Genomic DNA, 25520 nt, shown 5'->3' with positions numbered 1-25520 from the left:
TGTGTAAGAATATCTTTTCCTACGATGTCAGTGGAATCAGGATCCATTGCTTGCAACTGCTTGTTTGTTTTTAAGAACGCTACTCTTTCCTCACTGCGCCCCGTATTTATAAATATAGCACTTCGACTGAACTCTGTTATAGGTGTTCCCAAGCAATGGTATACTGCTTCTGATGTTGATATCACATGTCCGTTCAGGAATTTGTTCATGATGCATCGTAACCGATCCTGTAAATTACGATCTCCTTTGTCCAGTTCAGTTTGAAGGTCTTTCAGTCCTTTAGAAAGCCCAGCTTCTCCTTTCGCCACATAATCCACAATGTATGATGCTACAGCATACTCGTCCACAACAAGTTGCAAATCGACATTTGATTCCATCAAATTGAGAATTATTCGATTGTAAGTATTGATGTCTACCTCACAACTCCTGCGCTTATAAAAGATTGCCACCTTATTAATAGAGCTTCTTAAAGCTGTTAAATACGTCTCCTCTGACATCTGAAGGTGCTCCAAAACTTCATCAAAGCTTTTGACAATTCTTTCTTTACTCACATAGAACTGTTCCATCAGGTTTTTGATTTTTTCTAGATTAGACTTCACTTCAGTAGTTCTTTCCTCTTTGGATAACGGTTCAAGAATCGTTGTCCGTGGCATTACAAATTTGGGGAAATTGAATCTACAGATGCTTTTATTTTTCTTTCCTTTACTGCATGTGGAAGTATGCTTGTGTCGCAGATAGTTACAAAATGGATTTTTCTCGTCAAATTCGCACGTTATGTGCTTGTCTGCAAACTGTATGACTAGGTCAAAAGTGCTACTATCATCACGATCTATTTTAGGTGCATTGTCAATCCACAACAATATATGATCATGAGGTGATCCTCGCTGTTGAAATTCTCGTCTGCGGAAGAAGTCGGTGACCTTGTATGTTTCGAAAATTCCTCCTTCTGCTTTGTTTATTAATTTCATCAAGTTCTTGATTTTGTTATCATAATACATAGCAGTAAATACGGAATTTTCCTTAACCAGTTTTGCCCTTTCCTCATACGGTAAATTCAATGCATCATACAAACTAATTTTTGTACCTGAAGTATACTCTACTAAAGCTTGAATCAATTCTGGCCAATTAGTTTCAACTGCAGATACCGTGAGAAAGAATACAGGAGTACCGATTTGCCGCATAAGTCCACATAAAACCTTCTTTTTTTGCTCCATATACGCAGGGGCACATCGCATTTGATCCATGAATCTTAATCCATTGTTGAACGATAATAAACCTCCAATGTAATCAGGTTGCAGTGCCTCTTGAGCCGTCACATTTTTTGCATTTTTTTTCTTCCGAATGGCAACTTTTATGGAATTGTACGATTCATTCAGCAACTTTTTCTTTGAAAGGTGAAGTATACGCCTTGGTTCAATCCTGTTGTTGTAGTACCGAATTTCCCATTTGATGATATCGTTGTATGTTATGTTTTTGTCTGTCAGACTCCGTGGTTGTCCAGCGAAAATTTTTGGAAAACAAAGATATTCTATGTCCGGGTTACTGTATGGTGATACCGGTTTCTGGTTTTGTCCAGGAGCCATTACTACGATTGCATTTTGGGCAGCTACTTCATTCAAATCAATCAGCAAGCATTCGTCGTCTCCTTCGTGCAGTAAATTCGCGAATTCTTCGTCTATGTTTATACCTGCTTCTTGTTCAACTCTGTCATCATCAAACTCGGTTGTGTTCAAATTTGGTTCGTCATCATTTATGTCCAATCCATCATGTGCATTTTTCGAGAAACGAATTCCATACTTCTTATACAGTTCCGTTTCCTGCAAGTAATTGCCAGCTGCCTCAACTTTTTCCTTACGTACCAGCCCTTTAAGATAACTGGATGTATGTCCCATATGCCTCTTAAACTCCACTGGTATGGCTATCATATTGATATTGTTAATGTTCCTAGGAAGGGACTGCTCCATTTCATTAACATCGGTAGGAACATATATCACACTGCCTTGAGCACCAACTTGTGGATTTGAAGCTCGATGATTAAGCATAATGATCTTGATGAAAGGCACATACGGAGAGACGATACGTTCCTCAATTGGATTTAATTCTTCCAAACATTCCGGGACTGCTGCTAATTTCAATCCATTGGTGCTTGAAAGTTTCGGTATTTTCCCTGCACTTACGTACTTATGACATGTATGACAAAGATAATTTTGTCTATGTTCTTCATAGTTATTCAGTATGTGAGAATCCACCCAAAGAGTTATGTGTGCTTTCTCCGCATCAATTTTCACCGCCATTAGAGAAACCACCTTTTCGCGAGTGATTTTTTTCAGCCCTTTTCCAAAGAACATGCGTTCACAACAAGAGCAGAAACACGATGGAACTTCTTTCCTGCTATCGATGAATGTCAAAAGTTCAACTGACGCTTGATCTGTTTCATGTCGCTTTAAGTTGTTGTATAGCGCATCTCGATGTCTAATTATTTCAGAGCTCCGTTTTTCACGCCTACTTTGTCGATCTCTTTGCATTTCGGCGATTCTCAGCATGTCATCGTCTCGCAGATTTTGCATGCGCTCAACATTGCTATAGTGTTCTTTTTGAACATATTGCAAATCTGTTCGAATTCTTTTCATGCGGTCTCTATTTTGAGCTTTTTCCTGGCAAGAGAACTCTTCAACTGTGTTACGGAGAACTGTTATCCTGTGCAAGTTTTTCTGTTTTTCTTGCTGAACATAATTCTCAACTTTTCTCATTTTCTCAATTCTTTGCAAATTCTTTTGTTTCTCTTGCTGCCTGTACCCCTCGTGGTTTCTTATTTCGGCCATCCTTAGTACATTCCTTTGATTCTCTTGTTGCTTGTAGTCATCTTCCTTTCTCATTTCCGTCATTCGCTGCAAATTTTTCCGCTTTTCTTGCTGTCTGTATTCCTCATATTTTCTTAAATCTGCAATCCTGTGCAAATTATTCAGTTTCTCTTGCTGCGAGTAATTATCGTGTTTCCTTATTTCCGTCATCCTCTGCGCATTCGCCTGATTCTCTTGCTGTCTGTAAGCTGGTTGTTTCCTTGCTTCTATCATCCTTTGAGCATTCACCTGATTCTCTTGCTGTCTGTAAGGTTGTTGTTTCCTTATTTCTGCCATCCTCTGCGCATGCAACTTATTCTCTTGCTGTTTGTAATCTTCGTGTTTCCTGATTTGTCTCATCCTTTGCACGTTTTTCTTATTTTCTTTTTGCGTGTAACACTCTTGTTGTCTTATTTTCGACACTCTTTGCCAATTTTTCTGCTTTTCCTGCTGTTTGTAATCCTCATTTGTTCTCGTTTGCACCATCCTTTGCGAATTTTTCTTTTTCTCTTGCTCTTTATACTCCTCCTTTAATCGCATTTCTGCGGTTCTTTGTGAATTTTTTATCCTTTCACATTCCTTATACGCATTGTTCATCCGCAAATTCTTCATGTTCTGCCGATTCTTCTCCTTCCGCGTGTTTGCACTCGAGTTGACAATCGCCTGCTCTGTTGACTCTGCAGTCCACACCTCTGAACAGTTTCCAGGATCATCACAATACACATTATCACTACCGTTATCACATTCAGATTTCTTCTCAACCACACTTCGGTTTTTATCATAACACTTTCTAATTTTCGCTTTCTGTAGACGCGATTGTTTTTTAATTTTCGGCATTTTGAAAGCGATTTCTGAAACAAAATACACACATGGGTATCATAATATAAACTGTTAGATCGTTTTTATGGATAAGACGGTGTCATTAATGTTTACGATGAATAAAATACGTATTTCATACATATGCAGAAAATTTCATTATTAATAAGGATTGGGAATAAGGAACTCTCCAATTTCAAAAGAAAATAAGATATACAGATCAATTTAAAAATCTATATTTTATAATAATTAAACAAATAAGTTGGATTCCTCAATAAACAACATTTTTAATTCAGCGTTCGGAATACTCTCTCATTCTCACGAAAATCACACTCTCCCTCACACCAGTTTTCAGCGAAAATCTGGCTTGCGAAAACTCCTTTATGAGCGAAAATATATTTTCAGTCATTCCCAGAGCTGCGAGAATTTCGATTACTTCGATTGCTCGGTCATGATTTCTTTTCTTGACTCCTGTGACGCCAACTATGGTAGGCTTCGTGGAGCGAAGTTTCTCCCTCTTCTGTGTATTGCTGTGTGCGTTCAGGTTGCAAACCTTGCCCAAATGCGCTTCAAACGCGGTGAGACAGTGTTACTAAAGGCAACTTAGCAACCATTGTGAATATCTCCGCCAACCTAGAATCAAAAGCCTCCCGTTGACATCGGGTTACTTGACAGAAAATCTTACCGCATTTGGTGCTCCCGCATTTGATATTTGCATTTTGAATGCACACAGAAAAAGTTGGCCGTGGTGTGGTCAGAGCACAGAGAACAGACATCACAGAACAGATGTGTATCTTCGAACAAATTTGAAGTTTCGAGGTGGAAGTAGTGAAATTGTCACTTGGAGAACTAGATTGGAATGAATTTTCATGGGAAAATAAAAAAATCATCAAAGCGTGCTACGTCGTCTCCCTATGCTCACTGTACGAAAAAGCTTGACTTCCACCACCAGGTTCGCTAGTGTTGAGCTATCAAACGAGCAGTGCTTTTCGTGACGAAGATTTACCCCCGTGCAGACATCCAAGTCCAATCTGAATTTTGTGTAAAGAATATTTCATCAGAAACACAAGTGGCAATATCGTGGCGCTGTAATCGGCGAGTTTCTCATACTGGTGTAATTCACTACTTGAAATGTTTCAGTTCACCACTGACTGCGGCAATCTAATATTCAGCGGCGTTGGTGTTTTCAATGTATATTGGTTTGCATTCCCACTCAAGTAAGGATTGAAATCCTTACACAAGTTTCTGAATGATTTTTTTCCTAGCCTGGTTGTCTGTTCTCTGCGGTTAGAGCAAATCTGCAATCATTCTGGACATACTTTAACCAAAATCTTAAAAATTCTAGAATAACTTTGTAGATTCCTTAAATTAATGACAATTGTTGCATTTGAAAATATCAATTATTTTTAGTCAATAAACTAACAGCCGAGTCAACAGCAGAAAACATTTTTTGATGTACATGCGAGATAGGCACTGCCCTTGATGTGTGGATTAATCTACTTCGCGGCAGTTGCCCACATCCACGTGCAACGCCGATTTGTCATATTCTAAAAAGTGGACGCATAAGCGTCACATTTCATTAACCTTTCAGTACTCGCGCCAATTTTTGTAACGCGAGCAGTCGCGCGTTGTACTTTGTACAACACCCATACATTCTGAAATATCTAAGGATCCTGATTGTTTAGAGGAGGACTGTCTTTGGCAAAGTTGTTGTAAATTTCATGGGCTACTTGATGCTGACAAAGTTGATTCGTAATACGTCCACTAGGCGGCGCTAGTGAGCAATATCATGTTATATCTTATATCTCAGGATCCTGATATCTTAGAAAGATGGTGTCTGCGGCAAAGTTGTTTGGTATGTCAACGGCTTACAGATAATTGGCCGTTTAATTCGAAATTCCACCACTAGGCGGCGCTATTGAGCAAATAAACTTTATATTCTATGTATCTCGGGATCCTGATTACTTAGAAAGATGATGTCTTTGACAAAGTTGTTTGGTAGGTCAAGTACTTACGGATGATTCGCAGTTTAATTTGAAATTTCATCACTTGGCGGCGCTAGTGAGCACGTAAACATTATATATTATGTATCTCTGGACCCTTATTACTTAGAAAGATAGTGTCTTCGACAAAGATGTTTGGTATATCAAGGGCTTATAGATGAGTGATAGTTGCGCTAGTGAGCATGTAAATTTTTAATCTCATGTAGCTCAGGATCCCGATTCAAAGGGCACGGGACACCGTCTTCAGCCAGAGGCTGTACAGACTGAACAGAACTCAACACTAGACCATGGACACGACATACATTACATGCACCAGTGGATAGCATGGTGCGGTTACACGCTTGGTAACGCTAACCGAACGGCCACGAAGTTCCACTTTACTCAGAAAGATGGTGTCTTCGGCAAAGTTGTTTGGTAGATCAACGACCAAATGGAGGAAAAGTTACCTCTCGTGCCAACCTTCTAAAAGATCGAAAACTTACAGATAGTTGTCCGTTTGAATAGTAATTTCACCACTAGATGACGCTAGTGAACATAAAAAATGTATATGCAATAGTTCTCAGGATCCTGGTTACTAGAAGAGCGATGGTGGTTTCGGCAAAGTTGTCAAATAGGTTAAGTGCATTTGGTTGATGGGTCGTTGAAATCAATATTTCGCCAATAAGTGGTGCTAATGAGTGCAAATTTTATATCTTATATATCTCCGAGTCTGATTACCTGGGAAGTTGATATCTTTGGCAAGGTTAGTTGGTAGATCAAGGGCTTTCAGTTGATTGACCATTTGATTCGTGCTTCTGCCACCAGTAGACGCTAGTTGTAAATTTGCAAAAGCATGAACGTGTTCGTCTAGAAAAAAAAAACCAACGAGCTGTAAATTTTTATACTTCCGAAAGTTTTCAAAATTTGAAAATTACACAACTAGTTGATTATAATTTGTTTAAATTTGCACTTGATTGATCAATTTTACATGAAATTAAAGCGCTTAGTAAAATATTCAATATCTGACCATCGTATTTCAATATACTCTATTAGAGTGGGACACCGAAAGACATTTCACTCCTGTACACTTTTTGAGTTCCTTTTTGGTCCCATATCAACTGTGCAAAATTTCAGCTCGATCGGAGAAACTATATTTTAGCGCCAGCCATTTTAAGTTTTCATACGATTTACTATGGGGAAAATCACTTTTTCAAAGAAAAATCGCCACAGGTTGCCCCTTAACCCCTAAAAATAAATTGATGAATGATTTCTGTTGGAAATTTTACGAGGAACCAACTCTCCGAAGACCTCAAAGTGATCTAAGGCATGTGGAAAAAGTTATTACAGTCGAACCTCCATGAGTCGATGTTCCTTGACTCGATATCGACTCATGGAGGTAATTTTTTCCATACTGAAAAATAATTTCTAGGTTACTATGATGGTCCCCCCAAAAAGCTTCCCAAAGGATTTTGTTCCACTACTCGATGATTCCTTGAGTCGATGGTCCCTTCAATATCGACTCATGGAGGTTTTACTGTAACTGAAAACCGAATGGCATGCCAATGCTGTTAAACATGTAAGGAATAACAATAAATAATAAAATCTCGTCATTTTATCAATCGGGTGAGGCTTAATAACTTTTTCCACGAACGTCGCATCGGTTTGCGGTCTTCGGAGGTCTGATTCCTAGTGGAGTTTTCTACAGAAATCATTCACCGACTTATTTCTTGGGATCTAGGAGTGACTCCTAGCGATTTTTCTTTGCAGATGTAAAATTTTCCCATAGTAAATCGTATGAAAAACTAAGAATGGTGGGCGCTAAAATATAGTTTGTTCGATCGATCTGAAATTTTGCACAGTTGATATGGGACCAAAGAGGAACTCAAAAAGTATACAGGAGTTAGAGTTTTTCCATTTTTTGTATTTTCCCATATAAACCGTGTACCAGGCTAATACTCTATCTTAAGGCGAAACTGGAAGCAAATCCTCACTTTTTGGTTTTTGATTTTTTATAAAATAACGAAGCAATATTTTCAAAATCGGTTTTCTTGCACATCTAGAGTATAGATCAGGGTATCTTCTGAATTTTTTACGCGGTAGAAAATGTTTTTCGTTTTTGCAGAAACCATTTTTGAACAAAATTTCACTAAAAAATGGTTTCAGCAATAACGAAAAACATTTTCTACCGCGTAAAAAATCAGAAGATACCCTGAGACATACTCTACATGTGCACGAAAACCGATTTTAAAAATATTGCTTCGTTATTTAATAAAAAATCAAAAACCAAAAAAAATGAGGAAATGCTTCCAGTTTCGCCTTAAGGTTGTCAATGTCACGGGATAAGCACAGACAAACAGACATACTACTCAAATCGAAATCATCGCACGATTTAACGGTCATTTTGAAAATATAGTGTGGTTCGGACTGTGCTCGCAAGTGTCATGGTGGCGCTGCTGTGCCACCGTCACCTCTCAATTTTGGAGAGAAATGAACGCGACGCCGATCAATGTTTACATAAAATGACTCAATCATGAACCTTCATTCATGTTTTATGACGCCTCGGGGGAGTCGTCACCTGCAAAATTGTTACATCGAGCCGAGGGAATCAACACCTACAAATGAATGCTTCGGATTGAGCATTATAGAGGGTGCTAGTGAGATGCCAAATGATGTTTTGAAGCCATTTTCTTCTAAGTAGTATGTATGTTTGTCTGTGGGATAAGTACAGCTTCCGCTCGATAACTGGGCTTTGTCGACAGTCCAGTAAGTGAGCGCCGCTCGATAACTGGACTGAGCTTCCGGAGCCGGAGGCTATTGTTATATTTTGTTTTGTTTACCGATTTGTAAAATGTGAGGTTATATGTCGCTTATTTTTGACAGATAACTGCTTTTTAACTCGACTTTGCCCCAGTTATCGAGCGCCCAGTTAAAAAGCAGTCCAGTTAAAGAGCAGTCAGTTATCGAGCGGATGCTGTACATCCATCCTTTATCCATCAAACAACAATGTCGAAGACATCATCTTTCTAAGTAATTAGGATCTTGAGATACATGAGGTATAAAATGGGAATGCTCACTAGTGCCACCTAGATGTGAAATTGCACGTCATATTTGTCTTCATCAGTTAGTGTTTGATCTACTAAACATCTTTTCAGAAGACACCATCTTTCTAAGTAATCAGGGTCCTGAAACACATGAGTTATAAAATTTGAATACCCACTAGCGCCACCTAGATGTGGAGTTCCAAATCATACGGCTCTCCATCAGTTAGTGTTCGATCTACTAAACAACTTAGCTGAAGACATCATCTTTCTAAGTAATCAGGATCTCGAGATATATGAGTTATAATATTTGAGTACTCACTTGTGCCACCTGGATGTATAATTCCATATCATTCTTGTCTTCATCAGTTAGTGTTTGATCTACTAAACAACTTTGCAGAAGACACCATCTTTCTAAATAATCAGGATCCTGAGATGTATGAGTTATAAAATTTCAATTCCCACTAGCGCCACCTAGATGTGGAGTTTCAAACCAAACGGCTCTCCATCAGTTAGTGTTCAACCAACCAAACAACTTTGCCGAAGACACCATCTTTCTAAGTGCTCAGGATCCTGAGTTATATGGGATATAAAAAAAATACATGCTCACTAGCGCCGCCTATCGGTTGAAATCTGAATTTCTCAGATCACCTCGCGAAGGCCCTTGATATCCCAAGTAACTTTGCCGAAGATACCATATTTCTAGATCATTTAGATTTTGAAATACACTAATTCACATTCAACTGTCTATCTTATCTTAAATATAGTACGTTATTCATCGATTTTCAATTTTCCGCATTATAAGGAGCTATACTGTTTTCAAAAAAGGTCTTATAATATTTAAAATAAGATTCCTGTAGAATAGATTTGGGGTTGACATCGATAGGAAAGATGGTTTCAAAGTAATAGTCGATAATTCTCATGTGTTGTACAAAGTACAACAGCGCGATTAACGGAACACGCACACTTAATTTGAAATGCCGGGATATCAGCATTTTCACAAACTTTCGCCGAGATCCGCACAGCCGAGCGCTCGGCAAACAACAACATAACTGAGATCTCAGCAACTTTGACAGTTCATTACTGAGGTTCGGCAACTATTTTGCTGAGAATCAGTTAACAGATGCAGTTTTAACTGAGATATCAGTTTTTGAGTTTGCTGAGTAGTCAGCTGTGCGCGGAAAGCCGAGCCCGCGAATATTTTTTAAGTGTGCGATTCTTAACTTATACCACCGACGAACCGACGTGACAGCTAGAACAAATAAATTCAAATTTGTTGTCCCCGACGCCAAGATGAAAAATAGCCGAACACTACCGCCACCTCTATAACGGCTCGCGTTGATTTGATAGTTCGATCCCAAACCCCCGTATGTTGATATAGAAAGAGGATTGTGCATGCACTGATTTGACAGAAGCGATCGCTCGCTTCGCTGGTCGACCGTTAAATTTAGGGGGGACAGTTTTGAAACACCACTGTCACGTCGGTTCGTCGGTGTTTATACTTCATATTTCAGGTAATTTACTGTTTTAAACTTTGGACACGATTTTCTCGATTGTCTGTTTTGTATATGGGACAGTTATGCGTCCACCGGCAGATTAGGCCTTAATGAAAAATCATTGTCGTTTGACAAGGAATGAAGGAAAATTACAAGGGGTTTCCAACTAAATTGATTACTTGTTACTACGAAAAAAATACTCTGATTACTCACTGATGGCAGCGATTACTATGATTGCTTATTGATTACCAAGATTACTGTTGATTACTCAGGATTACCACTGATTACTCCAAATTACCGATGATTATCGTATCTCCCGGGCACTGAAAATTATGAAGTTTTAGATTTCGCCTAATTTAAGGCCAAGTACGCCGTCATCAGCGTCGGCAGCCGTATTGGATTTGCCGCTCGAAATTTCAAAGTGATAAATCTCAGCCACAAAAGCGAATATTCGTATGAAAAAGTATCATCCTGTATGCTCACACACAGTGAGTATGATGATACTTTGTCAGCTGCATAGGTGCAGAATTACTCGTTTTTTATCACTTCAAAAACGCGAGGCAAACAATCATTGAAAATCAAAAAGTCAATTTGTATGGAAGCTCAGTGATCCACCATATCACCTTAAGGGCGGAGATCTAGATACCCCTAAAGAACCTAATTGGGCTGCGTAGCGATCGGAAAATTTCTTTTTTCTAACATAATCGAAGTACCACATTTGTCTCAGTAGCGTGCATCAATATCCACCGACGAACCGACGTGACAGCTAGAACAAATAAATTCAAATTTGTTGTCCCCGACGCCAAGATGAAAAATAGCCGAACACTACCGCCACCTCTATAACGGCTCGCGTTGATTTGATAGTTCGATCCCAAACCCCCGTATGTTGATATAGAAAGAGGATTGTGCATGCACTGATTTGACAGAAGCGATCACTCGCTTCGCTGGTCGACCATTAAATTTAGGGGGGACAGTTTTGAAACACCACTGTCACGTCGGTGCAATATCTTCGTTTTCGGGGCATTTTGTATCGCAATTAATTTTTGGATGGAAATGAAAATATGAATACCCTTAAAGAACCCTATTCGAACCCTGATGTTTTCACTGTAACCCTCACCGTATATTCCAAAAGTTGAATTTCAATATAAGATACTTATTCTCGCTTATTTTCCAATTCCTATTATAATTAAATGAAGGCCACAAACTTGTACTTACGTTTTGTTGGATAAAAAATGTATACTTTTTAATATTTCAACCAATAATTTTAATTTTTCACTGGGCAAATAAAAAAAGTAAGCACTTTCGATTTTAGTTTTGGGCCATTGGCAGTGATTGAACTGACACATTCATGCAAATCAACGTAAGATGTACCAGTATCAAACACACACAACTGTATAGCTCGAATAAAAACTTTCCCCTTCGAGTTAAACAAACACTTAGGCGCAGCTGTAACGCCGATGACGCTAACGCTATTTCACAGAGAAAAATAACTACTCAGCTACTGAATTGGTCCTACTCAGAAATCGAAAAATCTTTTGTTTTCTTCTATTCTTACTCAGTTTCTGTTAAGACTATACAAACAACTCAATGGCAATAGGTTGTACAATCTTTGAGGTTGAAGGATTCGTCATTGACATAATCGTCATCATTGAAAATTCAAAAGCAGTTTTCTCATTCAAAACTGAAATTTACAGCAATACAGTGAATACATTTTCACTGCGGATATTTCAGTTTTGAACGAGAAAACTGCTTTTGAATGTTAAATGATGACGATTATGTCAATGACGAATCCTTCAACCTCAAAGATTGTACAACCTATTGCCATTGAGTTGTTTGTATAGTCTTAACTGAAACTGAGTAGAACAACGGAAGAAAATAAAATGGGGTAAGACCAACTTTGTGTCTGAGTACTTTTTTCTGGGTGTGCAATTATCAAACACCGAGAAAAATCATACTCATACTCATCATCATACTCATCAGGATCTGTTCCAATTGACGAATTAAAATCAATTTTTACTTAAATTTGACAGTTCGATACTTAAACCTGACAGTTGTTCTACTAAGGAAATAATGGGGCACGTTCGGTGTAGTACTAGATTTGTAGTAATGAGCTGAATTTTAGTATGGTGAGAAGGTCAGTTCTCTGTTTCTGCAATGAAAAAAAAAAAAGACGCGGACACCGTCTTCAGCCAGAGGCTGCACAGACTGAATGAAACTTAACACTAGACAAGGGACACACGGAGCATGCACCAGTGGATACGGAGAAGAAACTATTCTCACGAAAAGTTTCATCGCCCGGAGCGGGAATCGAACCCTCACCCCATAGCATGGTGCGATTAGAAGCTTGGTGACCCTAACCGCACGGCTACGAGGCTCCACAAATGGTACAAAAAGCGTGGGTATTATGATTCCTTGCCTGATTTGATGCTGTTTGAGCAAAACTTTGGATAACTATGTTGTTTATGTTGCAAGAAATGGAGAAAACAACAACACTGTTGCCCAAAGTTTTGCTCAAACAGCATCAAATTAGGCAAGGAATCATAATACCCACGCTTTTTGCACCATTTCCCTGCAGAAACGGAGAATTGATCTTCTCACCATACTAAAATTAAGCTCATTACTACAAATCTAGTACTACACCGATCTGTCCTATTGCCGAACTGTCAAGTTTAAGTGAAAATTAATTTTAATTCACCAATTGGAACAGAAATCAAAAAATCCTTTGTGTTCTTACTCAGTTTCCGTTAAAAGTGGGACAACTCATTGCCAACTGGATTTTTCGGTTTCTGAGTAAGACCAACTTAGTCACTGAGTAGAAATTTTTCTCTGTGAACAGCGTTAGCGTTATCAGCGCTACAGCTGCGCCTAAATGTTTGTTTATTACGAAACCTTGTTGCTCACTGCAGGAAAGGGAGTTTTTATTCGAGCTATAGAGCTTGCTGACGTTTATTCACCTCTCTCTTTCAAGCTTGCAGGCGGGATAGGATTTGTTTTCATCGGGAAACCTTTCCTGATGACAACAAATCCTATTCCGCCTACATGTTTGAAAGAGAAAGGTGAATAAACGTCAGCAAGCTCTATGGTCCACTGCACGAATTTATGCTGGCCTGCTTACTCTCACGGGAAATTTGACGTTTGAGCGGTGCCGACACCGTTTCGTGTGAGAGTAAGCAGCCCAGCATAAATTCGTGCAGTGGACCGCAGTGCAGTGCAGTTTCATTACAGTAGGGAACTGCATGAAATTCTCTCCTTCTCTTTCACTCCTACAAAAATTTTGTAAACAACAAGGCCACGAAACGTCAAAATCCCATATAAAATCAAAACAATGCAGTGCCCTGTTGTGTGTGTTTGATACTGATCCCGGACCGATGCACCCGATGCACGATTCCACTCAACTGACGTATTAGTGGTGCCATGTTTTCTAGATGGCCACGGAATAAGCTTATTTTTATTACGTATGACACTACGCAAACGTCAAATAATGATAAACTTGTGCAGAACTCGGTGTTGTGTATGAACCAATTTTCTAGGAAATTTCAAGTGCGCCGCAGCCGACGAAAACGCATCGCAGTGGATCATCAAGATTACCCTCCAGAAAACGCGCTACATTTACGACTACCGGCGGGAAGCTAACAGCCAAGAGTTGTTTTAGTGCTGCCTAACTGAAGGACAAAATCGTCGAAGGGAATCTATGCTGCCTGCGGTGCATCCAGACGAGGAACACTTTTGAACGAACCGCCTCTGCCGAGTGCCGGATACCAAATTCGAAGCTGGAAGAGGGCCGAGTGGTAAAGTGCGTGCACTGTGGATGCCTTGGTCACTCCAGGTAGGGTGTGGGTGTTGTGAGAGGAAAACAATTATGTGAATTGTGTGTTACCGAAACAAAAACCATAGGAGCCAAATATTATATTTCTTTTTCTAGATGGAATAAAGTGCCTCCATGTCCTAAACATGGTAGCAATGCTAAATGCCAACCAACTCTGTGACAACCTCGGTTTCGTGGATTTCAACGACGACGTTCAGATCCCTTCGAGTTTCGACCACGAGCGGAGCGACGTTCCCGGCCACCAACACGACTTCCGTCACCAGAAATCCCAATTAGAAGCATGGGGATGCGAAAAACGGAGGACGCATGCGTCACATGCAACTGAGAATTTGAGGTTTTTGTGGTCCGCCGATGCCACCAATGTTCCCTATGATTGGTGGTCGCCGGAACGGTCCTCTTTCGCTACAGCCTCCGCCCTTCCGTGTGCACCCTATAGAAATGCATGGTGCCCGATGAGGCCGCCTCCACCTTCGAACGGCCGGTTCAGAGGTCCGCCAATGGGTCCGATACCACACATGTAGGCACCGATGATGAACCCGATGATGCCTCCGCCGACGCGCGACCCGAACGGAAAGCTAACGCCAGGTCTGATGGCCAAGGATACCAAGTGAGTCGGTTCAATAGTCCTTTTTTTCCAATGGAAGCGTAGCTAAAAAGTGGTCAGAAGACTGAAACAGCCGTCGCATAGCACCTTCCAAAGCAGTATTGAACAGCAGGCATGAGAGGCCATCACCTTGTCGAAGTCCCCGGTGAGATTCGAACGAACTAGACAAATCGCCTGAAATCCTATGCAGTTTTTTTACACCGCCCATCGTCGCTTTGATCAGTTGTTTGCATCTTTAACTTCCCTCAACGTGGTAGTTGACTCGTTGTTGCTCCCTGCAGAAATGACGTAGTCATTTCTCCCGTTTCCTTGGTCCTCAATGTATGTAATACCGGCACCATTCAGGTATTCGTCGTAGTGCTGCTTCCACCTGTCGATCCCTCACAAATCGCCTTACGTGCATCCATAAATATGCTCTATTCCTTATTCCTGCATATTTCGGCTCGCGGCACGAAGCCTTTGCAGGATGCGTTCAGCCTCTGGTAGATCTTTCGTGTTTCTTGTGAGGGCTTAGTATTTCTATTTGTCCATATCCGTGAAGCCCACAATTTATTGAGATTTTCTGAGAATCATTTAGGGTCTTTCAGGAATTATTTAAATATCTTCTGTGAAGCTACTGACTTTTTTCAATTTTCTATAATTCGTCAAATGCATCCTAGATAGTTTGGAATTCCACAGAATTCTTAGTGATTTAGAGGAATTATTTAAAAATATTCCTTGAAGGTACTCATTTCTGTAAATTAATGTTTTCTATAGTTTTTTTAGAATACATCCCTGGGAATTTCTGAGAATCCTTAGAAATTTCCAGGTACCGTGATTTCGGGTGAAATTGGTCACCTTTCACAGTTTTTGGTGTTGATGTTTCGCAAGCATTGGTCGCTTCCGGCGGAACACCCGGTGGTCACAAATGAGTCCAATTACTTGCTAACCGTTCATCAGATTATTTAAAAAGCCACGTTCTGATGCTCGGAATGCGTGCAAGCAAGGGTTTGGTTTATTTTGATCTGGCGCTGAAACTCTGGATAAGCTGAAACAAAACCAAACATAGGAATATTTGTCTCGCACTATCCGATTCGTGATTTTCGCGTTGTTTTACATCTGACACTCGACTTTGTAATATGGCCCAGTCTTATAACGTCCTAATGCTTCTGAGTTCATTGACGGCAATCGAAAATTTCTAAAGAAAATCCGGAAAATCCGGAATATCGACACAGGCACAGCAAGCGATGTTTGTTTTATTGCCTTCAGCTCCTGATATGCATATGTTGCGGGGCGCCTTTGTTTCCAACTTCTAACGCCTATGTTAACGATATGTTATAACAAAGCGTTAGTTATTCGGCGAGGAGCGTTCTTGCGTAACATGTTTTTTTTCTTTTTCGTTCATTATTGAAAAAGCCGCGATTTGATGTGTCGCATGCTGAGGTGTGGTCCACTTATACATCTGACCACTTCCGGTGGGACACCCGGAACCGGTCCAAACGGTATATCTCAAATTTGGTCCGAGCCTATTTTCTTGTTACCGTTCATTTGGTTATTGAAAAAGCCGCTATTTGATGTGTCGCATGCATGGGTTTGGTTCATTTTAACATTTGGCCACTTCCGGTGGGACAATCGAAATCGGTTCCGGTACCCCACCGGGTCAGATATGGTCTGAGACTATTTTCTTGCTTACCGTTCATCAGGTTACCATAAGAGCCGCGATTTGATGTGTCGCATGTATGGGTTTACTGCATTTTCATATCTGGCCCTTTGCTGGGGTGCTGGTCCGGAACACAAAAATGGTCATAACTTCGGAACGGCTGGACCGATCCGAACCATTTTCAATACGAAACAATGGGACCAGATTCCCTGTCGAATGAACCCTCGTTCATTAAAATTGGTTGAGGTTTACTGCCAAAAAGTGATGTGAGTTTTTTTGTACACACTCACACATACACACGCACACACACACATACACACACACATACATACACACACACAGACATCACCTCAATTCGTCGAGCTGAGTCGATTGGTATATGTGACTCGACTCTCCGAGCCTTCTATCAAAAATACTTTTTTGGAGTGAACATATAGCCTTTCCAGTACACTTAGTGTACGAGAAAGGCAAAAAGCTTTCATTAATTTCCTAAAAAGTTCTTCCACCGATTCTTTCAGATATGTTTGAGAGATTTTTTTTTCTCAGGAAATCATCCACGGATTCCTTCCGAAATGCTTTCAGTGATTCATTCAGAAATTCAAAAGCTCAGAATTCTTTCAGTAATCTCGGCAAGGATATCTTTAGAAAAGCTTCCATAAAATCCTTCAGTAATTCTTCCAAAATTTCTATCAACAAATTTTCCAAAAAATTATTTGTAAATTTCCTCGTAGATTCCGTCGGAAATTCTTAACGAGATCCCTCATTTAATTTGTTCCAGGATTCCTTTGGACCTGTGCGTTCCTTCCGAAATTGCACCATGGATTGCTTTAGATAAAAAATCCAGGATTTCGGTCTAAAAATCTGCCTGGTTTTTTTTTTCAGAACTCATCCAAGGGTTCTTTAAGAATCCATAGTTTCCTTCCGATATTCTCTCAAGAATTTCTGCAAAAAATCTTTCGAGTAGATTTTTATGGTTTTCTTCTTAAATTCTGACATGGATTACTTTAAAAATTCTTTCAAAGAATCTTTCACAAAGTTTTTGGAAAATCTTCCAAAAAATCCATCGGAAATTCGTACAGAATTCCTCGATAAGTCATCCAGAGATTTGTTTAGGAATTGCTCTAAGGAATGCATTGAAAATTCTTCAGGAATTGATTCAAGAATGCGATTGATTGATTGATTTGTCTTTATTAGAGAGACTTTCAGCCCTTGGCTGGTTCGTCTCTATTCAAGAATGCGGCAGGAATTCCTTTAGAGATTTTTGCATTATTACTCTCAGTGATTCAAGCTTTAGGAATTCATACAGGTTTTCTTTCAGATATTCATCCTGAAATTCGACTCTAGATTTTCCTCCAGATATTTCTCCAAGTATTTCTCCGGAAATTTTTCCAGCATTTCCTTCAAAGATAACTCTAAGAATTTCCCTACTATTTTTTTTGGGAATTTATTAATAAATACTTATTAGGGTTCCTACAGGAGCTCCTTTAGAATATCTCAAGAGTTTTTTTTCTGGTGAACTTTACAGAAGATGATCTAGATGCTTCTCAAGATATTCCTACAGGAATACGTCCACTTAATGCTCCAGGAATTTTGTCAGAAAATTCTCCACGACTTTCTCAAGAAATTTTCCCATATTTGTCTTAATAAACTTTTCTAGGAATTCCACCAAAGATTTACCGAAAAGGTTCTATAGAAAGTTTTTCAGAGATTCATCTTGGAATTGCACCAAGAGTTTCCCTATATTTTTTCCATATTTTCCTCCAGAGGTTCAAACAACAGTATTTTCTGAAATTTTGAAATTAAATTCACTGGAGATATCTTCAGAAATTCTTTAAGGAACTCTTTTAGAAAATCTTGGTCGGGTTCATCCTGAAGATCCTCTAGGGAACCCTTCAGAATTTTAGGGATTTCTTCATGAGTTTCAGCAAGGGATGTTTTCAAAAGTTTCTCCATCATTTTTTAGGAAATTCCTCTAAAATTTTCGTTAAGAATCCTACGCAGATTGCTTCGGAAGTTCTCCCAAGAGTTATTCCAAGAATTCCTTTGAAAACTTCTTCATGAACTCTTGTAGAAAATATTTCCAAGGGATTTTCTTTAGAATTTGCTGCTGCAGTTCCGTCGAATATATCTCTTGGAGTTTTTTCAAAGATTCCTACAGTAATTGTTTCAGATATTGCTTCAGGGATTTTTCAGTCGTTTTTCTTGAAATTTCATAAAAAATACTGAAAAAACTCTTGAAAGAATCGCTGAAGGATATTTTAATGAGATTCCTGAAGGGGTGGTCCGAAGGAATCCCATTAAATAATACCTTTGGATATTCCGTAAAGAAATTCTGGAGAACTTTCTGGAGGGATTCGAAGACAAAAATCACAAAATTATTTTTTGAAGTTATCTCTTGTTAAATTCCTATTTAGAACCACCAAGGGTTTATCGTAGAGTTTCTGCAGCTATCTCTCCTGGAAGTTTTAAAACTTGTCTACAGAATTTCTTAAGATACTCCTCTATAGATTCATTAAAATTTTGAAATTCAGAAATTCCTTAAAACATTCTTTAAGAAATTCTTGCTAGGGTTCATTCCTGGGTTCATTCTAAAATTCCTTATGGGATTCCTTCGGAAATATCTCTGGAGTATGCTTCAGAAATTTAGGCATTTCGTCATGAGTTTCAGCAAAGTATTTCTGCAAAAGTTCAATCATGAAGTTTTTCGGTATTTCCTCTAAAATTTTCTTTAAAAATCCTGCGAAGATTCCTTTGAAAATAATGCTAAAGGTTATTCCAAGAATTCCTTGAACAACTCCTTCTGTGATTCCTGTAGAAAATCATACAAGATTTTTTTTCTCATCTGCTCCTTCAGTTCTGTCTTAAATATCTCCTGGGATTTCTTCAAAGATTCCTATAGAAATTGTTTCAGATTTTGCTCCAGGGGCTTTTCCAAACGTTCTTCCAGGAATTGCACAAAACATTACTGGAAGAATTCTTGAAAGAATTCTTGAAGGAATATTTTGAGAAAACTTTGGAAAATTGTCTGAAAACACTTGGTGATACCTTTGAATTTCCCACGAAGAAATTCTGGAAAACTTTCTGTAGGGATTCGTAAACTAAAGCCTCTGAGCCAATTTATAAAGTTATCTCTTGAGAAATTTTGGATTAATGCATGGGAAAATGCATAAAGAAACTTTACGATTTTTTATAACACATGTAAAAACTAGAGAAACTTCTAAAGGAATTCTTCAAAGTATTTCAAAAATAAATGCTTGAAAAATTTCTGGAGGGAATCCTGGAGAAATCAGTCAGCTATTTCTGAAAGAATTACTATGAAAATGTCTGAAGAAATCCCTACAGAAACTGCTTCTGGTACTGGTAGAAATATTGATAAAATCTCTAAAAAAAAATTCTTGGAGATCCCAGGACGATTTTCTGAAAGAATAATTAAAAAATCAATGAGATGCCTCTGAAGGAATTCGAAGAAGAGTTATTTACACAATTGAAGGAATTATTGCACAAAATTTTCTTAAGAATTCCCAGGAAATTCCAAATGAAATTCTGCAGAAACAAAAAAGGAATTGAGAAATTATTTAGAAAGCCATTGAGAAAAAAATGATTTTCTTAAATAATTTTTGAAAGATTACCTGGAAAACTGGAGAATCATCTGCACCTGCAGATACTCATTGAAGAACTTCTTGAAAAATTCTTGAGAAATGCCGAACAACTGATTATGGGATAATTTTTAAAGCATCGCCGAAAATATACTGAAAAAAAATCTCCAATTTCTAGAGAAATATCTGGAGGATCACTACTAGAGAAACCCTTAGAGAAACTGCCTGAAGAATTTCTTGAGAATTTTCTAGAGAAATTTCCAAATAAACACCTAAGGGTATGCTTGAAAACATGGAGTTTAACCTGAAGGAACCTCTGCAGAAATTTCTCCATCCAAATCAGCTTCTGCAAAATATCTGAATTTCTAAAGAAAACCTCTGAACGAATGTTTGAAAGGATCCGTATCAAATTCTCCTGAAATTGCATCTAAAGAAAAATAATGTTTTGAGAAATTCCTGAAGCAACTCCTGGATAACTCACAAAAAAAAAATCTTGAAGGAATTTACAGAAGAATCCCTGAAGAAGAAGGAGAGTCTGAACAAACCCGTGAACATTCTTGAGAAGCTCTTGAAAAAGGCCAATAGAATTCTTGAAGAAATTCTTGCAGAAATCTCTGGAGGAATTCCTGAAGAAACTTTCGAAGAAATTTCAAAAAACTCTTCTATGACATATGTGCTGCTTGGGAAGTAACACCGAGAAAAAATGTTTGAGAATTTTCGGGAGGAATTCCTGAAAAAATCCGTAAAGGTATCTAAGATAAAACCTTTTTTAATATTGCAAAAATCTCCTTAGAACTTACTGACACATGTACTGGTGGATTTTTTTAATTAAATACTTCAATTAGTTTCTGGAAGAACGCAGGACGATTTTCTGAAGAAAACGTTGGAACAGTTCTTCGGGAGGATATTATTGAAGATTTTCTTATAAAATATCTGAAGGAATTAGTACACAAACATTGCCGAAGACATTCCTATAGGTAATTCGGCAGAAACAAAAAAAAACACACATTTAGAAAATTTCCAAAACAAATGTTTTTTAAAGGAACTTTTGAAAGATTAGCTGGAAACCTCCTTCAGGTATTAATAGACAAGTTTCTTAAAATTATTGAAAACTGTCAAGGAATAGATTCTTGGAAAATTTCAGTACGAACTGCTGAGAGTATCTTTGGAGATTTGATTCCAGAAGCATCACCGGAAAAAGTCGATAAAGTCTCTGAAGAAGGTCTAGAAAAATCTCAACCGTTTCCTGGAGGAATATCTGTAGCAACTTCTGAAGCATCCTGGAGGAACTTCTGGATGAATTTCTTGAAAAATTCCTCCATTTTCCTTAAAATATAGTTATACCTCTTGAACCTCTTGGAGGAATCTCCTAAAAAAATCAACATTAATGAATGAGTTTCTGGAAAAAATCTGAATTTCTAAGGAAAACCCTTAAGGAATGTCTTAAAAGATCACCGAATCTCTGGGAAACCATTTTCACCTGAAGTTGCATCTTTTCAAATAATACTTGGAAGATTTCCTTAAGAAACCCTGGATAAGAGTTTCTTGAGAAATTTTCCAATGTATTCCAGTAATCTCTGAGGAAATCCCAGAAGGAATTTTTGAAGGATATTCTGGAGAAACCCGTGTACTAGTTTCAAGTTGAATCTTTCGAGAATTTTCTTGAGAAACTCCTGGAGAAGGCCAAAGGATAATTTCTGAAAAAAATCTTGAGAGCATCTCTGGAGGATTCCCAGGAAATTTTTAAAAGAAATATATATATACTGGAATGCATTCCAAAGGGATACGTGGAGGAATGTTTGGAGCTATTGTCGCTGAAAATTTCTAGGAAATGCTGCACGAATCTTCTTTTTTTTAAATTCCGAAAAAATGATTGATCCTTAAAGAATCCCTGAAGGAATTTGTGGCAGTGTCCCTAGAGGTAATTTTTTTTTGTAAAATGCGCATAAAAAATGAAATTATGCAAAACTCTCGCCGAGGACAAAAATTATAATTTTGAAAAATTACCTAGAAAAACTGGAGAACACTCTGCGGGTATTAATAAAAACATTTTTTTTAATATTCATGGGAAAATATAAATGAATGGATGTTGGAAGAATTCCTACAGGAGATGCTGAGAGAATCTTTGGAGTTTTGATTCTGGAGGCATTACCGGAAAAAAGTCTGATAACAAATTCTAAAGAAAGGTCTGAATAAATCCTAAGCAATTTTTGGAGGAATATCTGGATGAACTTCTGCAGAAACCCCTGAAGGAAGTTTCAGAACAATTTAAAAAAAGCCGAAAAAGATCCTTGAAAATATATAGTTATTACTAAAGAAATCTTTGGAGAAATTTCAATAATAATTTCTGAACGACTTCCTGGAAAAAAAAGTATCTGGATTTCTTGAGGAAACACCAAGAGGAATGTCTGAAAAAGTCTCCAAATACCCGTGAAAAAAAAATGCTCCTGGAATTGCATCTTCCGAAAAAAAAGGAATTCCTGATAAAATTCCTAGAAGAATTTCTTGAGAGATTTTCAGACTTCCTTTAGAATTCCCACAGAAAAGCTCCTGGAGGATTTTCCCAAAGAATTTCTGAAGGAATCCCAGGAGGAATTTATGAAGGAGGTTCTGAAGAAACCCGTGGACAATTTGAATGTTTTGAGGAATTTTTGAGAAACTCCTGAAAAATACCTAATGATATTCTTGAATGAATCTCTTGGAGAAAATTTCAAAGAAGTCCATACGTTTATGCAATTCTGGAATACATTCTAAAAGGAAAACTGGAGGAATGTTTGTTGAAATTCTTGCTGAATTATTCCAGGAAATCCTGCAAAAATCTTCTTTATATACAAATTTCTAAAAAAAACTGATAAAACCTGAAAGAACTCTAAAGGAGTTTGTGGCAGTGTCCCTTAGGTGATCATGGAAAAAAATAAAAAAAAGCACACGAAAACGAAAGAACATTCTAAAAGAATTCTTGCCGAGGTATCTTGCTGAGTACTTGCTAAAGTAATGAAAGTGATTCCTGCAAGAATGTTCTTCCCATTATAATTACAGACTAGAAGACAAAGTTATAAAATTTAGAAGAGATATTTGCAGAACCCGATTGGTCACACTATTACTCTAACCAGTATACTTTAGTTTATTCCACCCAGCCCGCCCGTAGAAAAACAAATAATGAAAAACGAGAAAATTATTCATGTGATCATAGTTCCGAAGAGTGCCGGTGGCTATTTGAGGTTGGAGCAGAACCCAGGAAGCGGCCCGAGTTGTTGGTCGGTTTTGGGATTTTAATTTGCAACGTGCCGGTTCAAAACAAGCAAACCAAGCTAACCACATATCTACCAAGAGGATACACACGGGCTGCTAGATGTATAGATATAGTGGCTCTTTTCGACAGCTCCAGGGCATTTATTCTCCCTTGCGAGGGTAAATTCAGATTCCGACCGACCATCCGACGGCGACGATGCATAGTAGTGGCGGCGACGGCGGCATTGAGGACAACCGTAGAGCTGACTTTTGCTTCTCCTCGTCGGATCATGAGAAATTCAAAGTGGCACGCGCGCCCGCTGTGTTCCGATTCACATTGTCACATAAGTCTTTCCCGGAAGCCGGAGAGTAAATTGGATTTGTGTGCTGCTGGGATCGGTCGTCGTGTGTTGCTCGTGAACTCGTCACGAAATGTTTGCAGATGCTGTGTGACAGTATGCAATGTAGGTTAGTTAAATTTCTATTCACAATATTGGATTTGTTCGGCTACTTCAGGGGAAAACGGCTGAAATTATACATGCACCACATGTCGCCCGACAGGAATCCTTCCCTAAGCTTCGGGTAAACCGACGACAACATGTTGCTGCCTGACAAATGAAATAATGCGAGATGCAATTGAAAATTGTCTGACAATCTGAGATTGTAGTGTTCGAGGACAACTATTGCACAATGGTGCCTAACGGTTACAACCGGAAAATGTTAATTAATTTAACGATACATCAATCAAATCAGTATTATCTGGAAACCATGGTACTTGGTCATAATATACGAAAAGAATACTGAAAAGATCATTCAAGATGAATTTTTAGTCGTGTCATGCCTCGAGTATGTGCGCTTGTCAACAACGCAATCATCGCTACGCTCGTTTCTGAGCTGAATATCAAAGATCTATGACGCAATTGAAGAACCTGATTGAATGTCAATGGAATATACATGTTTCATTCAATTTACAATTTGTGACACCCTTCACTTCAAACAATAATATCAAAAAAAAATCATACCGTTGCGAGTACAGTTCAGATATTCGTGAAACGAAAAGTCGTCAACACTGAACATCGTTTGATTCAGTACTGTCATGGTAAAAACAGAGCTGGTTACCCAAGGTTTCTAAATTTCAGCGCCCGCTATACTGGTACGCCCCCAAACCGGGAAAACCCTTCCATGTATTATTATTTCACGGTTTGTTTCTGTAATTATCGCGGAAGGGACTTTCTTTTTTGGATTCCTTACAAAGTTTTCATAAATATTTTGGAAAGTTCTGCAGATTACCTGTAAGGACATAAATTCGTTTAGGGATTTTTTTTAGTATTTAAAAAAAAATCCGGTATGTTTACAGAAAGAAGATGCCGCAGGATTTCTGAGAATGATTTTTAACAAGAGTTCCTCTGAAGATTCCTCTAAGCATCCTGCATTTTGATCCCTCTCAATGAATATAAAAAAAACTGTCTCCACACTGAGATTCCTTAAGGGATTCAATTAGGGAAATTCATCCAAGGATTACTACATAAGAACATGAATGAATTCTTTCATTTCTTCAAACATTTCCGTAGGTACTTCATATTGTCAGATTTTTTTTCCACGAGATTTTCTTTGAAAATTCTTCCAGACATTCCTCAAGAAATTCTACTAGGAATTTCTCCAAACTCTGTCTCTTTGAAAGATGCATTTTGAGCAGATTTTATTTTTACAAAGATTTGGATATTATTTCTCTAGAGGTTTATTTAAAAAAAATTTAATTCAAAAACTTTTCAGAAATTATGACCTGTTTTTTTTTCCAGAGGTTCCTTTAGGTATTAGTCCATTCCTTCAGCAATTTTCTTGAGCATGTATTTTGAAATTCCTCTAAAAAATTTCCAAGGGATTCTTCTGGAAGTTCCTCCAAGGATTTCCCCAATAGTTCCATCAGGTATTCATCCAGGCATTGCTTTAGATTTATTCAGACTTCCTTCAGGTTTTTTGAGATTTTTTTAAATTCTTAGATTCTTCCAATAATTTATGTAGAAATTACTTAAGAATTTATTTCTTAGCATTTTTCATGGAATTTTTCAAGAAATGCTTCTATAAATACCTTGCAGAGGACAATTCCTTTGGTTTTGTTTTGTTTATGGTTTTATTACGGCAATATCCAAAACTCATACTGTTATGACTACTTGTGTAATAAAATTTATTATTGCTTTGATGAAAGGTTTTATAGCATTCTTAAAGTTTTCCATAAACCTTTAGCCTTAATGCAAGAGTAAATAAAACTCTTCAATACGGTAATATTATTTCTGATTTAAACTACCAATAAACTGCCAAAACTCTCAACAGATGGCGTTCCATTCGATTACTAATGACATCTGTTGGTAGCTAGGCAGAAGTAATGATAAAACTGGATATCTTGCTTACATTCGATTTTCATCAATTATAGTTGTAGCCATGTCGAAGAATT

The 25520-nt window shown here is 38.1% G+C and overlaps 2 long non-coding RNA genes across 2 annotated transcripts in view; both read left to right on the top strand.

Moving 5' to 3' along the window:
* LOC134287603 (uncharacterized) overlaps positions 1 to 25520 on the top strand; it is a 197170-nt gene that overhangs the window by 103973 nt on the left and 67677 nt on the right. The gene's annotated exons all lie outside the window — the stretch shown is intronic.
* Positions 13729 to 14664, top strand: LOC115270161 (uncharacterized). The gene is made up of 2 exons (XR_003899085.2): positions 13729 to 13998; positions 14095 to 14664. It is a non-coding gene; the product is annotated as an uncharacterized LOC115270161 (long non-coding RNA).

The sequence above is a fragment of the Aedes albopictus genome, chromosome 2, assembly GCF_035046485.1.
Source record: "Aedes albopictus strain Foshan chromosome 2, AalbF5, whole genome shotgun sequence".
NCBI classification, from domain to species: Eukaryota; Metazoa; Arthropoda; class Insecta; order Diptera; family Culicidae; genus Aedes; species Aedes albopictus.
Note: the sequence above shows the minus strand (reverse complement) of the source record. Positions and strands in the feature narration are given on the sequence as shown.